The 15,305-nt window shown below is 54.6% G+C and overlaps 1 protein-coding gene across 1 annotated transcript in view; it reads right to left on the reverse strand.

The window, feature by feature from the left end:
* The window catches only part of CNTFR (ciliary neurotrophic factor receptor), an 85,831-nt gene that overhangs the window by 25,071 nt on the left and 45,455 nt on the right, over positions 1–15,305 (reverse strand). The window lies entirely within an intron of this gene.

Here is a 15,305-nt window from a genome sequence, read left to right on the forward strand (position 1 = left end):
AGCCTCCCCGATCCCCCCCCCGGCTGCGGCGGGCTTGTGCCTCCAGATTTGCTTTGGTGGGAGAAGGGGGGCTGCCCAAACCGCCTCCTGCTTCCACCCCCACTCTGCAGCAGCCTTTGAAGATGCCCCATTTTCACAGCCTTGAATGCCTTGAAGATCTGTCCTCTGCTCCAAGATTGGGGCTCCTAGCCTCTTTGCCCACCGCATCCTCCACCCTTCATCCTCTGCTGCCTTTTAGCAACGCAGAGGTGGAAGGAGAGCCTGGGGAAGGAGGACAAAATGACCCTGCTGTATCTGCCATCCTGGTGCCCGTGCAGCATCCTCGGCCCACTGCAGCTGAAGGGATGCTGCTGTGTGAAGCCTGTCTCGATCCAGCCACTGCCCTCTATTTCTGGGCAGGGTCAGGGACACTCCTGCCACCTCCATCTCGCCAAAGCCCTCTCAGTCCCAGAGCCACAGGCATTTTGGGAGGGGGATGTCACGCAACTGCCCCGCTTTCCACCTTGATGGGTAGAAAGTCCACCCCATGGGAGAGTGCAGGGCCAGTGCGATGTGCTATTTGGGGCTGTGACCATGGCATCATGTAGGTGACCGTGACCATGACTGCCAGGCATCACGAAGGAGAGGGCTGTAAGCACCTTCTCAGCTGCCACGGTGCATTGTGAGGGCTGTCTTTGCCCACCCTGCCACGGTGTCTTCTCCAAGCTGGTGGCAGGGTCCCCAGTCTCCTATGGGAGATGGTGGCTTGCAACTCTGTTCCTCTCCTCTCCTCTCCCAGGAAAGGCGCTCGCCGACACAGCTCATCCTGCCCATCAAAGGCTCTTAAAGAGAGCAAATAAAATTGCAGGCTCCAATCGATCCAGTGCTCCGTAATGCTGTCTTTGGATGTGGGCCAGCCTGTCCGGCCAATTGAGAAAGCAAGAAAGGCAGCGGAGGAAAACAAAGCCATCAAGGGAGCACTAAAGGCTTTTTCTGCCCTAAGGCTTTGGGCAGTGCCTCTGGGTGCGATGTGTCCCCCTCCAACCTCCTCCACCTCCTCCATGCTCCACCAGCTGATGTCCACCTCTCAGCCCCTGCTCAGCACCAAAAACAGCCCGAGCAACATGTTGCACGGGCACTTCTCCCCGGGCTTCTGCACGCAGCCTCCCTAATCCTGGCAAATATTTACGTCCCCATCGCCTCATGGAGCTGCTGAACTCTGTAACGGCAGAGTTCCTTTCCGTTCATCGTAGCAAACAGCGCCTGCCCTCCCTAATCTGTCTATTAACCTCTCGCATGGCAGGAAGCCACTTTTCCCCACGTCTGCTGATGTCCTCTCTGCAAACCCGGTGTGTTTAATGCCCGGCCGGGGCGGCTTCTCAGCAGCTTGGGCTGCAACCACAGCCTTGCTGCAAAAGCTTGAGGCAAGGGGATGAAAGGCTGTGCCAGAGCTGGTGCATCCCACCTGAGCACGCCGCTCACAAGCCGTGCAATGCTCCAGCAAAATTCAGAGCTGCACCAGGCAGCAAAGCTGGTGCCAGGGTCATCGTCTCTGCAGCCCCTGCAGAAGACTGGTGGCAGGGACAGGGTTGGTTTCCCACCACACAGTGACCCTGGGCTTTGCATCCATTCGACTGCTGTCTCTCTGGCTTGTCGGAAATAGCTGTCGCTTGACTGGCTTCAACATCTCTGCTCAGATGGGGAGAGCACAACAAGTGGTCCTCGAGGATGAAACAGCTCTGGATGCATCAGCACAGACACAGATTTTTTTCTCCCTCTCCATCTCTGAAGCCAGGTCGTCCTTGTACCCTGAGTCCCACTGCGCAGGGGAAAAGTGTGACCAACCATTTTAGAAACCACTAAAAATGATCTACAATAGCTTTTCCTAGCCCTGCTAGGTCATGAGATAATGGACATTAAAATTGTGGCATTTTTATATATAGAAAAGTTATTTTAGGTCATTTTCAGAGGTTTCTGAAATGGATCAGTTATAATTTTCCTCTCCTGCTGAGGGCTGAACGTACTAAATATGCCTTGCTCCACAGGTGGAGGAATAAAAAAAAATAGTACCATTAAAAGTTTTAAGAGGCCTTTCCAACACTTCTGTAAGAGGTATTTCTTCTGGTGCACTCGGGGCACATTCGGGCGCTGGGCTGCTGGGGGATATCGATCCCACAGCGTGCTTGTGGGGTCACCTGCGTAACTCATCATCCCGGTCTCAGGCCAGCAAGCCCTCAAGGTCCATGACAGCAGCAGGTACTTGTGCTAGAGCTACAGCCGTGACACAGCATGTGGGCCCCCATGCTGGCCCGCACTGGGGGACAACCCCAGCACTAATGCCAGATTCCCGCTGTCAGCATCCCTGCCTCTTCCCCCGTGCCCACGGCAGGATTGCTGCTCCATCCCTCGCCTGTGCCTAACATGCCCTCCACATCCTCACCCGCTGACTTTTTTCCCACCACAGCCGCAACCTTGCAGGTGACGGGTACGTGCTAATAAGTATAAAGGCATCCAAGTGACTGAAAGCAAAGCTGCAGAGGCTGGAGGGCACAACGGGGACCCATCCAGGCGCGAGGTGCCAGCCCCGAGCACGCAGGCACACGTGGACGAGAGCAGCACACCCCGCATCTCTGCGCACTCACCTACGCAGACGCTTTTGTTATGCACATGCTGGCTGCAAGCACGATGTATTATTTATCTAACGTCGCTTTTCTAAAATTGTCTGTGTACAGCAGGCTGGTAGGAAACAACAAAGAAAACAACGATGAATAAATAATATCTCTACTGCCCGGCGGATCAGGGGAGCATCTGCCTGTTGTGCATCACCTGTGCTGGAGCACAGCGTGGCTGTGGCTGGGGACGGTCCCTTCCACCACCCCAAATCTTGGGATGTGGCTGTGTTTTGTTGCTGAAGAAAGGGAGGGAGGTGAAGCTCTGATTTTGCTCTGTTACCTTTCGTCCAAGCTGTTTTTGGATAAGGGTGAGGATGAGGGATGGTGCAGAGGACAGCGGCGGGGTGGTACGGAGGCAGGGGATGCTCCCCTGCATCGTGCTTCTGCGCTCAGGAGAACATCATGTTCATAACCACCACTTCCTCAAGAAGGATTTAGCAAGGCTTGTTTGTTCGTTTGTTTGTTTGTTTTAAATTAATGTGGCAAAATGCATGTGAGAGAGAATTAGAGAGCCCAGGGGTGCTGGGGCATAGGGAGAGATGGGCTCATCCCTCACTGACCTCCTGGGTGACCTCAGCAAGTGATGGGGACAGGGTTTAGGTCTCCCCGAGTCAGTCTAAGCCACCCCAACCTTAGCAAGGGATATTTTCAGGAGGATATTCCTCCCCCTTGAAATTAAACACTGAAGATGTACCCCTCTGGAGTGTGAGCCATCCCAGCTGAACACCAGAGTTGCCCACACCTAGCCTAGCCCCAATACCCTCACGCTGCCGCATCTCCCTGGGAGCTCCCAAAATGGGCAAGAGACACCTGTGGCTGTAACCAAAGTCCCCCGGCCCCACTGCCAGCTAGGAAACAGTTCCCCAGCCTCAAAGAGCAAGAATTTATTCCCCAGAAGGTGCCGGAGAAAAAGGTGGACTCAGCAAAAGATAAATTTCTAAAAGGCCCTGTTTTACACTGATTAGGGCTCGTAAACCAAGCTATGGATTTTCTCATTTCCCTTGCAGAAAATTCAGTGTGCACATGAAGAGGCAGCGCTGTAAATTTTGGGGCGAGGCGTTACTCATAGAGAAGAGAGAGCTCAGAGCACTGCTTTAAGCCCCAGTCGCAGTGCAAGCTCCCAGCCCTAAGAGCTGCCTCGCAGCAGGACAGCGTGATAACAGGCTCACCAGAGTTCGCTTCATCCCGCACTGCACGAGGCCATGCTATTTGCGGCACAGCAGAGGTGCTCTTCAAACCTGACAGCTCTCAAGCCTTCAAAAAATCAGTGAGCAAGCCTGGTTAAGCAGCCAGAGGAAAGAGCACGAGGAGAGGGGCTCTGGCAACTGTGGCGTGGGGTGGGGTGGCCGGCTGGAATGGCAGCCCTCTCCGGAGATGCTCCTCAAGGTGCGGGATGCTGCAGGAAGGTAATTTAGGTAGGTGAAGCCATCCGGCATCCTGCACCCATGACAGATCTGCTTTCTCCCAGCTGCAGAGCTGAGTCCCTCCAAGCAACGCTCGTGCTGGGCAGCATTACTGTCCCAGGGAAATGCACACACAGGTGCTTGGAGATCTGCTTGGCACACCGGCACCCCAAACCCAACCGTGCTCCTACAGGTGACCTTGTCCCCATGGGTCGGGATGCTGGGCTGGAAGCCGCCAGGACAGATGCTGGGTGCTTCCAGCCTTCACCTGGGACTGCACCACAGCAGAAAGTCCCTCCTAACCCTCCTGTCCTCCACCAGAAACCCAAGAGCAGCTTTGCTCCGAAACAGTATTAAATATTGAACAAAAGAAATCAAATCTGTTATCTGGGATAATTGAGAGTAAATAAAACATTTAACCAAACCAAATGCAGCTGTTTCTACTTGGAGCCGGCACAACAGCAGGGAAGCCAGCTCAGCTACTCTGCATCCTCGTTACGGCAGCTGATTATTGTTTTGTGTATAACGGTAGCACGGCCAGGCCTCGAGCGAGGCCGGGGCGCGCGGTGCTCGGTGCGGCACACCAGGCAGGGGTACACCAGCAAGGCAGGACGCGGCGGCAGGACAAGCGTGCCGGGCACGGGAAGCCCTTTGCGGCGCTGGGATTTGCTCTCCAGCCGGGGGAGTTCACGGCGAGGCCGGCTTTCCTCCCCCAACACCTCTGTGAAGGGATTTGCATGTAACATAAACCATTTCAGAGCCAGGTCACTGGTTCGCACATAGCCCCAGGCAGTAATGACCAAACCTCGTTACCGGCTGCTCTGGGATTGAGCGTGCCGGGCCTCCGTCCAGCTCCTGGAGACCTGAGGAGCGATTTGGGGTGAGGGACTGTGCAGGTCCCAGGGGAAAGTGCTGGCAAACGGAGCCACAGGAGGCTCCGGGGATGGGGAGCGTGTCCCTGCCCGCAGCCCGGGGCTGGAGCATCCCGGGGTGCTACGCTGCTGTACCCAGCCAGCGGGGAAGGGGCTGCAGCCCCCGCGCAGAGAGCAGGGGGCTGATGTGTTCTTTGCTTTCTCAGTGCAGCCATGGGGCTTTCCACCGCTGGGGTTTGGGGAGGAGAGCTTGACGCCCCAACAGCCACCACCCAAATGCTGTGCCCATCCCTTATAAAATGTCCGGGAAGGACGCCGGGCGTGAATCGCATGGGATTTTCCAGTCCCTGCCAAAATAGTTTCTGCTTCCAAGGGCCCTTCTCCTCAACACGGGGCTGGACGCACCGTGCCAAGGCAATGCAGGGGGAAAATGCTTCCCAGTACTCACACAAGCCCCCCAGCAGCTGCTCCTCACCCCAAGGAGCTTGTGCTTGGTGCACATCACAACCCCAGTCTCCAGAGAGGAGTGTCTGCTTCCCTTGGTATCCCTCGATAAAAGGCTTGATCAGAGCAGCCCAAAACTGCTCTGAAGTGTTGGTTTCTGCTGTGCCCCATCTCAGCCCACACCAGCTGTGAGCAACATACAGCCCTGGAGCCTGAATCTGCCCCAACTTCTGGAAATCCCCTCCAGGAGCTCAGCTGGAAGAGCTGCCAGCCAGAGAGAGGGAACATCCCTGCCTGCTGTGTGGGAGGGGAGTGCCTTCACCAGCTCGGTTGTGGCATTTGGGGTGTCCTCAAGGGCTCCCCGGCAGGTACTAGGGAGCCTTGAGGGTCTGTGCCAGGGCCACCCCCTACCTCCATGCCTGTGGGGCTTGCAGAAGAGAACTCAGCATCCCCTTCTCCCTCTTTTCCCAGCCCCAGGCACAATTTCCCTGCACGATCTACACCAGGCAATGCCCCTGCCCCCTCCATCACCTTATTTAAAGGCTGCAAGAAAGCAATCCATCCTCCCAGCCTCTCCAGATGGAGAAGACAGGGAAAATACCAGGTGCAATCAGACACAACTGGGACCATCAGCAGCCGTGTATCCTCGGCAAAGCTGTCCCACCAGAACTCCTGGAAATTGTCTATTTATCCAGGGGGAGCCTCCGGAGGGAAGCTACAAGCACTTTGTCATGTACCGTAGCAACAAGCTAGCCACGAATATTACCAGCTATCACTCCCAGTGGGGGAGTGTGGGCTGCCTTTAACAGCCAGCGGCTCTCCAAAAATACATCTTCTCTCTTCAACCCTCTCAAGACGCAGCCTGGACGCATCCCCTTCTCTCTGCTCTTCCACAGACTCCTCTCTGCGCTACCACGGTGAGAGAGGTACCTGCTGGCACAGGGGTCTCTCACCACATGGAGAATGGAGAGGAGGAAGAAAGAAGAGATTTCTGACTCTCTGGAGGGGGGCGTTTATGGAAAACCAGCCTCTTCTCTTTTCTCTCACATGTTTTTCTAGAGGAAACGCTGCAGGCTGTCAGGCTGTGCTTCCACCCCCTGACAAGGCAGACTCTACGGCGCCCTCAAACCTACACTGGCTGCTCCACCTTGGATTCAGTCAGGACAAGGGACCTGAAAGTGGGTGTCTGTATGCAGGTACCCCCCTGCGCACCGCATGGCTGCATGTGCAGCACAGCCATTTGCCCACCCTCGAGCTGACCCTGTGTTTGCCCATCCAGATCGCACCTGGGTTTGCTCACGCAGATTCAGCATTCCCCGGCCACCGACCCACATCCTCGGCACTGCCCTTCTGCCCCTCACCACTGCTCTCCTGGTGAGATGCTGCGCTGCTCCACGGGGATGATCTGCAGCCTGTGCCTGTCCCTCAGCCCCAGGGACCACGCGTTGTCCAGCTTCATGTCATTGGCACAGTCCTGCTGCGGAACCAATGGCAAGGACCTTGTGAAAACAGCAGGGATGGAGCCAGAGGTCCACCGACAGATGCCAGAGTTGGCCGTAGAGAGCTGACACAGGACCAGGAGGAGCCTCATATGGCTTCTTTCCATGCTGTTCCCACCCCGAATCCATGCAAGTCCCCGCAGCAGCAGCCAGCCTCCTTGGCATGTCTCGTGAAGCCACCTGGCCCATCCCACATGTCCTTCTGCATAATATAGCCTGGAAAATCACACCGCCAGACTGTGGCGGGGATGGGGCGGCGACAGACACACCAGGGGGTTGCTTTGGTTGGTGGTGCTGTTCAGGCTGCTCAGGGATGCTGCTAGCCCATTTATGACATGCATCAGGGAAGATGCTTAATTTGTCGCAGAAAATGAGGTTTCCACACCAGTCCTTAGCTGCCCACTCTCTGTCTTTGAGAAAATACCAGTCAGGCATGTCACTAACAGCAGGAGGGTCCCCAGCTCAAGCCTAAATCCTCCTCTGTGCTGGTACCATGGGGCGGAGGCAGGAAGGAGCAGGGAGCCCAACCTCAGATCATCAGTTTCTGCAGCTCACCCAAAGGGCATCCTTCGAGGGGACTCAACCCAGAGGAGTGTGGCATTTCTGGAAGGGATGGGCTGATACAGCAGCTCAGCTAACACCACTGCTCAACATCACTGCTCTCTTTACAAATGTCTTTTTTTTTTTATCCTCAGGCTTGAGTCAGGCCCTGGCATCACTCTTATCTTACAGCAATGAGATCCTGGGGATGAAGTAAGTCACAACCCCAGACTTCACTGCATTTGGAAGTAATAGCTGCATCCTTAACTCAGCTGGCTTCAAGGGAGGTCCCATTATTCAGCCTATCTGTAAAGAAATGGAGCTAAAAGAAGGCTCTTTGCTTTATGAAAATGATGCTCATCTTCCTGAAATCCTGGCTCGATGCTTAAATCCCCACAAGTGGCAGCCAGCAAACCCCACGGGATGCTCCTGGCGTGCACGGCCAGGGCAGTTTGAACAGCTTGAGGGGCCTGAGGAGCCCCTTCCCACCCGCGTGAGAGCCCACAATTTGCAAAACGAAGCATGAAGCACAAACCGACTCGATTACTCACAGCGACTGTTTTCACCCGCTCTAATCATCACCTGCAAAACGTTTGCAAGGTTGTTTTCATTTTCTTCCCTCCCCGCTTTCTCCAGCTCCGCTCTGCAGCGAGCACCTCACTAAATTCCCTTAATCTCCCCTTTAGGTCATACGCTATCTTCTAATCCTTTAATCAATTTTCCTTTGGACTCCCTGTAATTCATCGATGGCCTTTTAATAACGAAAACCCCAGAAGCGAACACACTTTTCCTGAGTGTATCGGCACCAGATCAGTGGCGAGAACAGCATCGTTGCTGGCCCGGCCCTGGCAGTGATAACCTGGATGCTCAGCACAGCCTGTCCCTCCTCATGGAGGAAGGCAGCTTCTGATTTGCTTCCAACCAAGAACAAATAACAAGCAGTTATTGTTATAAAAAATATTGTTATAAATATTTTAATTATTTCCCAAGGGAAATAATTCCCAGCACAAAGCTCCTGCAGGGCGGGCAACTCTCCTGCAAACACCAAGCACCAGAGCTGGGGATGGAGATGTCACCTGGAAGTCCTCAAATCTCTTTTGGGCAGGGCAAGGGGTGCCATGACAGGTACTGGGCACAGGTAATCGGGGCACTGCTGCTTTTTCTGGTGAGGCAGCACACTGCACAGGCAGCGGCGCTGCCCAACACAGCACGAGACCATCAAGAGACCTGGGGCAGAGGGGAGAGGAGGCCACGGTGCCCAGATACTCCACCGATGGGCTGGGATGGACTCCTGGCTGGGTCGAGGTCTCTGCAAGAGGCTCAGCACAGGATCAAGGAGTTTGGCAGGGAAGCCCAGGGCTGCTCTTTCTTCCCCTGCCTTTCTCAGCCCCTCCAAGGTGAAACAGTACTGGACTCTCAATAAACTGTCGTAGGGGCTCCAGGGGATTTCAGGAGGTATTTGATAGGATTTCAGCAGACCTGGAGCGTGACTTCACAGGGATGGGGAGAAATACCCTAGAGCTTTGGAGGGAAAAGTTATTACACTCACTGAAGGATTTTGCTGCGCTCTCTGAAGCGTTGCACATAAGACTGCAGAAGAGCAAGCCCCATAGTTTGGACCATGCCAGCAGCAGAAGGATGCTGTAGTGTCCCGGCTCACACGAGCCCCACTGCCCTGTCACAGACCAGGAGCACACTGCTGCTGTAAGCACTGCAAATGCCTCCTGCATCAGGGACAACTCTCTCCTCGATGCAGGCAGATGGCTCAGCACCCTTCTGAGATGAGGTGAGCAGCGGGGACAGGTCTGAGAGCAGGGGCTTGGCTGCGGATGAGAGCTGCAAGGATGTGCTAGGGAAAAACTTATAGAGCAGGGCAGTCTGGTTTTACCTGAACACCTTGCTGTCCTCTCCTGGAGCACAGAAAGCAGCTCTGCCTGGGTTAATGCCCATGCAGCCAGGTCTGTCTCATGGAATATGTGCCAACAGCAGCACGGGATGGAAGGCAGCATGCTTGGAGTAAGTGGAGAAATACTCTGATGCTGCCAAAATTTCTGACCTTTCTGGCAGTGACATGGGGTTGAACCTGCCCAGGACCCAGTATGGGAGGATTTGGGGTATGTCTGCAACAGGGAGATGCTGGAGGCACAGCTTGGTACCTGCCCTGTGCCCAGAAAGTTGTCCACGGGCATTTTCTGGGAGCAGTTCCCTGTAGCTATAGTTAGTTCCCTGTAGTTAGGGCAGAGCAGCTCGGCGTAATGAAATGCAAATGACTTTTGAGGTCATAGCTCACACTTGCATCTCGGTGGCTGTCTCTCCTGCCTCCTCCATTAATATGGGCTGTAAAGGCAAGAACTGGGCAAGGACCCGAAGGGCATCTCCTCCCCATCCCGTTGCTTTACTTGGACCCTTGGGGAAGTCTGTAGCTCGAATGCAGCTCTTGCTGTGAGCCAAATGGGTTGCAAATGTATTGGCATGTGTTGTGTCATCTGCGGCCATTAACAGGATGCCTTTTCCAAGGAAGGGGAAAAGAAAAGGAAAAAGAGCAGGGGAATGCTTAAATCTGCAAAACAAACGTCCATCACTCCTTCCAAAGCACTAAACCCAGGGCAATAGATTATATATGAAAGGTTGGTCTAGAGTAATAATCTGCAAGGGCTTCTTGCAACAATGCAGCTGGATTCAGATGTCAAACCGAAATCCTTAGCACTTAATACCTTCAAAGCCTGTACAAAGAATGGATGCAACGCTGGCCCCAGTGGGGTTATCGGGAGATTTGTCTCTAATTTCACCAGCAGCCCCATTAACACACTAATTCCCGCTGCCCAGGGGAGAAGGCAGGGAACCTCCCTGCCCGGTGGCACCTATGCCATGCCACAGCCCTGAGACCTTGCAGGAGTTGTCTTCCCATGTGGCATTTGCTGCAAAGCTTGGGAGAAGTGACAAATGGGAGAAAAGCACCCTGTGCCACCTTACAGCCAAGGAAATGGAAGTACAGAGCAGCCAAGGGGTCACCACTGAGGATGGAGAGGCTGACCGAGGATGCTTGCTAAATCCCTCAGCCCTGGGTGCGTCTCCCCCTGCGTCCTGGTGAACCCGGGTGCTCAGTCCACCCCTGCCTGCACGAGAGCATCACTGGACTCAGCACCCATGGCTGGCTGAGCTGCCCAAGCTCCTGTCCCTCCGCCCGGCCCCAGGCAGGGCTGGGAGAGCCCTCCTCACCCGCCCAGCTTCCCTGCAGCCCAAGCAGATGTTCTGGGTCCTGTATCCCGGGACGGATCCCGGCTTGATTTATTACTGGACGTGACTTCTGGAGTTTGTCAAAGGCACCCGCTCCCCCTCCTCTGACTTTCCCCACACCCTTCCCATTTTGTTTTACGTTCACTTTGTGGTCTCCCCACCATAGCTTGCAATAAACAGAAACTCATTTCCAGTATAAACAACTGCACACTCTGCCCCAGCAAGCCGTACGACCCTGCCTTTCCCCTTCCCCACCCCTGCCTGCTTTGGGCTCTGGGAAAACCGTCTCTTCCTTCTGCTTTTTTTCACCCCCCACCCTCCCGGCCCTTTGCATTTCTTTTTTTCGCTGAGATTTATAATGTGCCAGCCGGAGCTGGAGTGGTCTATCCCACTCCACGTCACGTACGTGCTATTAAAAGTAACTCTACCAATAGACCTCGGTAAAGAAAGCCACCCAAAATCCCAAAAAGCTGGAAACAGCAGGAAGGCTCTGCCTGAGTTGGAGGTTTATACCCAAGACGGGGATGTTGGCCTCAGCACGGACAAAAGCCTCCCAAGATGCAGGATGCCTCTCAAGGCATGAAATCGGGCAGGATTTAGAAAACTTGAGTCATAGGCTCAGCTCTTGTGCGGTGCTGTGTGGGGGCAAGGCTGTACTGGAGTGGCTGTTGGGCAGCTATTGGGATAACGAGGCTCTTAGAGACCCTGTGCTGCTCATAATCCAGAGGCATGGGGTTATAAAGGGGGGATGCTAATGGTGTTCCCACGGGGTCTATGCCTGGGCAATCACTGGGACCTGCCTGCGGCTGCCTGAGGCTGCAGAGCCCTTTCCCCACGTGGCTTTAACAAAATGCCCCTGCGCTGACCACTTTGGCCCAGAACCTGTTTCTGCTCAAACATCCACAAGCTTGTGCTTTGTTCAACCCAGCGATCCCCTCCGGCGTGCCTTTCCCCCAGTGATGGAGGCGTGCGGGACAGACCCTGCCGTCCCCAAGCCCTGAGGGATGCCAGAGGGATCAGAAGACAGCCTGACGGGAGCCAAGCCTGGGGAAACAGGCTTTGCAGGAAGGCCATGGAGAGCTGGACGGGTTCACCTCTCCAAAGGGCTGGGTTGATGCTCTCAGGGCTGTCTTCATCTACCTTTAACCACACGGAAGGGAGCTGGCCGGGCCAAGCAGTCTGTCTCTGCTGTTGCTGTGCTCGGTGGGGACAGACAGGCACCCAGGGAAGGCATATCAAGTCTTTCCTCCACATGCGGTGCACAACTGTCTGCAGCGTTTTCATGGCTGTACAGGGTGGGTAGCCAATGCACTTGTGCTAGGAAGCCCCTTAATTTTGAAAACACGATGCCCATCAAATGCCTTTGTCACCCATGGTGGGCACAATGTGCAAAGCCAGGCTCAGTGGTGTGGACGGTGTGCTTGACCCCACTGTCCTGACCCTCCATCTGCCGGCATGAACCCAAGCAGATGAAGCCAAAGCTGCGCAGACTCAAACAAGAAAAATGGTGAACGTATTTGACACGTGGGTAATTAAACCAATTACCAATTGGCTCCAGTGGATTCCCTGCCACTGGAACTCTGTAAATCAGGACTGAATGCCTTCCTGGCAGCTCTGCTGCACTTCAAAGAGGGATTCATTCAGGGCAGCACCCTGGCAGGGGCCACGCAGCAGCAGTGGTCCCCCACATCTCCCTCACATCCCACGCCAGAGGGATGCTGCAGGGGATGCACACACCTGCCTCTGCATGTGGCATGAGGACATTGGTGTCAGTCACCTCACAGTCCTCAGGGACACGGCTGCTTGTTCGGCCACAGCTCCCTGGTTCCAATTTTACTCTCTATTACCCTCTCTCTGCGACAAGCCAGCCCAGGACCACCAGTGGTTAGGAGTTAGCCATTTAATTCCAGGCAAAGAGCTGGTCAAAGCAGCCGATGGTTTCATTCTTGCTGGGAGATTAAAACAAATAAGGAAATGAGGTGGGTTAGTGGAAATCTGAACCCAAGTGGTTTGGCTGGAGAGTATCCCAGCATTGTAAACCAGCCTCTAAGAGTGCTGGAAATGCCCTTATCCCTGCTGTGGAGGCTGCCTGACACCAGGTTCATAGTACTGCTGGCCGGGACTTACTGACAGCAGGGCTTGTGCAGTCCCAGACCACTGGATTTTGGCTGCTTGTGCAGGATCTCTCTTGGTTTTGCCCCATTTGGGGTTTTCCACGTTGAAATAAGCACCTCAAGGGAGTGGCAGAGCACTGGGGTGCTGCTGGAGGGCTGCGAAGCATCAGCAGCAGTGCACCAGGAGTTCCATGCCTGCCAGAAGGTCGTGTTGATTTGGAAACAAAAACCCCCCCACGCCATTTACGGTGACATTAAACCCGAATGACTGTCTCTACGCAGAGTCTGAGTGCACGCAGAGACTGCAGTACCACAGAAAACCCTACACAAAGCACCGGGGAGCTCCCAGCCACAGCTCCTGGCATCTGCCCGCTTCCAGCAGCTATACCAAGCAGGTGGGTCTGCCCATCTTCTTTTGTCCTCAGAGTGCAGCCCGTGCTGATCGGGTCTGTAATGCTCCCGAGACAAACCAGTGGGCAGGATCCAGGCTGAATCGGTATCTCCATTCACCCATTCTAATGCATGAATGAGCTGGATTGAGCCTCGCGCTTGGCACACGCTGCTTGATGCAAGTACCAGGCTGCGAGCTGGCCCCAGGGAAGCTGTGTCCTTGCAGAGGGAGCTGCTCCAGGTGGTTTGAATTCCCTTAAGCAGGAAGGGGCTCGGTGACAGAGGTCTGGTAACACAAAGCCACCTTGGCGCAGCCCACGCTGTCTCTGCTGTAGGTCCAGCAGATGGCCTGCCCATCATATTCAATGGGGAAGCTGAAGGGCATGGGAGGTTTCCTCTGCAAAATGCCTGATTCCCATGGAAGCACAGTGATCAGGAGGAAGAACTCCAAAAACTTCAAGTAGAAAAATCCCTGGAGTGGAGAAACCCTTCTGTTACATGCTGGGACTCATTTTATCTCCACAGCTTGGCTATTATCTTGCATCGTCTTTGCCGACAGCACGGCATGATGCAGCTCCGTATCGTGATGAGAGCAGTTGGCGTTGCAGGTGGCTGTACCATGGCACAGGAGTTACAGCCAGCTACAAGGAACTGTACAGGTCTGCCGGATTCTCTAGCAACAAATCCATACCAATGGATTAGCTGTCTATGGAGATAGCTGGTAGCATTTTATCACCCCTTCACACCCCATTGATAAAATCACTCTTGGTATGAAGGGTGGCCAAGAAACAGCTCTTTGCCTCTCCCATGGATGAGCAGCTGAAGCTGTCCCCAGCTGGCTGGAGCCCCTTAGCCTTTGCTTTGTCCACCCAAACAGAGCATCCTCAGGGCAGTTAATCACTGCAAGCGTCGAGGCTGGAGACAGCCGAGGCCACTGAAGCCCAGTGCAGTTCGCTGACCCTGGGGAGGAATGCAGCTGACTCACACCATGGGAATCCGACCTCCATCGCAGCCCCACGACTGGCTGAGATCATGGATATCCATCTCCCGGCACTGCGGCTCCTGGCAGTGCTGCAAAAGGTCCAGCATGCCCTTGTGGGTCATGGTGAGTCGAGCTGCTAACCTTGCTGCAGCGATGCTTTTTGGGCATCCCCAAGTGCACTGCACACTCTGGCACAGCACCTGGGCCCCTGTCCCTGTCCCCGTCCCTGCTCCTGGTCTGCTCAGGAGCATGGGCAGCAGTCCTGGTTCTCTCCAGCATGATATTTGCAGCTAGAAAATGCTCTGAGTGTGCCAGCACTGGAGCTCTGCTGCCTCTGATTCTCCTCCAAGTGACCCACAGGGTCCTGTTAGAGCTGCCGTTATGGTGATTTTTATTTAAATCAATATCTTCCGTCTTATCCCTGAAGCGCTCGCTGCTAATAACCTTTCATCTTCCCAGGATGCCTTTAGCTGCCGTCGGATTTGCTTTGCTCTGCACAGAGCTATGGGCCCTCAGCACTTCTCCTTTGCAACTCCACCTCTGCCCACGCCGCTGGGGAACGACTCTGCTTCTGCTCTGGGTGCAATTCAACCCCCCTGGTGGTCACAAATACTCGTGGGACTCCCAGCTGGTATTTAAGTTTCCAGCCACTGTGATGGGAGAAGAAAGCCCTGAAAAATCTCATTTCCAAAGACTTTTTTTAAGTGCCGGCCCCAGGTGGGAACTGATAACGCAAATCCCCAAGCGTTTGGGTTGAACAGCAGGTTTCAGGTCCAGCGTGTGGCTTTTCAATCCTGCCTCTGCAACACTCCTTGTTACTATTTGCACATCCTGACCCTGCATTTTTGGCCATGCGATTGCGTGCCCATCCTTGGGGAGAGCAGGGTTTTGTCCGGCTGGTGTTTCTCAGCATTGAGTGTGGAAGAAGTCTGGGTCACTTGGTCACCTGCGCCAGCAAAAAGGGGCAGGAGAAACCCCCAGGCACGGATGAGATCCTGCTAACCATGCAGCGCACAAAGAAACACTCTGCTTTCCTGACATCTCCAAGTTTACAAAAGTAAATCCTTTCCTGTTTCATCTGAGCAAGTACAGGTACGTTCCTACCATGGCTGACGAGCTCAGCAGATCTTCCCCAGCTATGAGCATGGCACTGCCTGACAGCCACAGGGAGAC

This window comes from Charadrius vociferus, unplaced genomic scaffold, assembly GCF_000708025.1.
Source record: "Charadrius vociferus isolate BGI_N301 unplaced genomic scaffold, ASM70802v2 scaffold37, whole genome shotgun sequence".
NCBI classification, from domain to species: Eukaryota; Metazoa; Chordata; class Aves; order Charadriiformes; family Charadriidae; genus Charadrius; species Charadrius vociferus.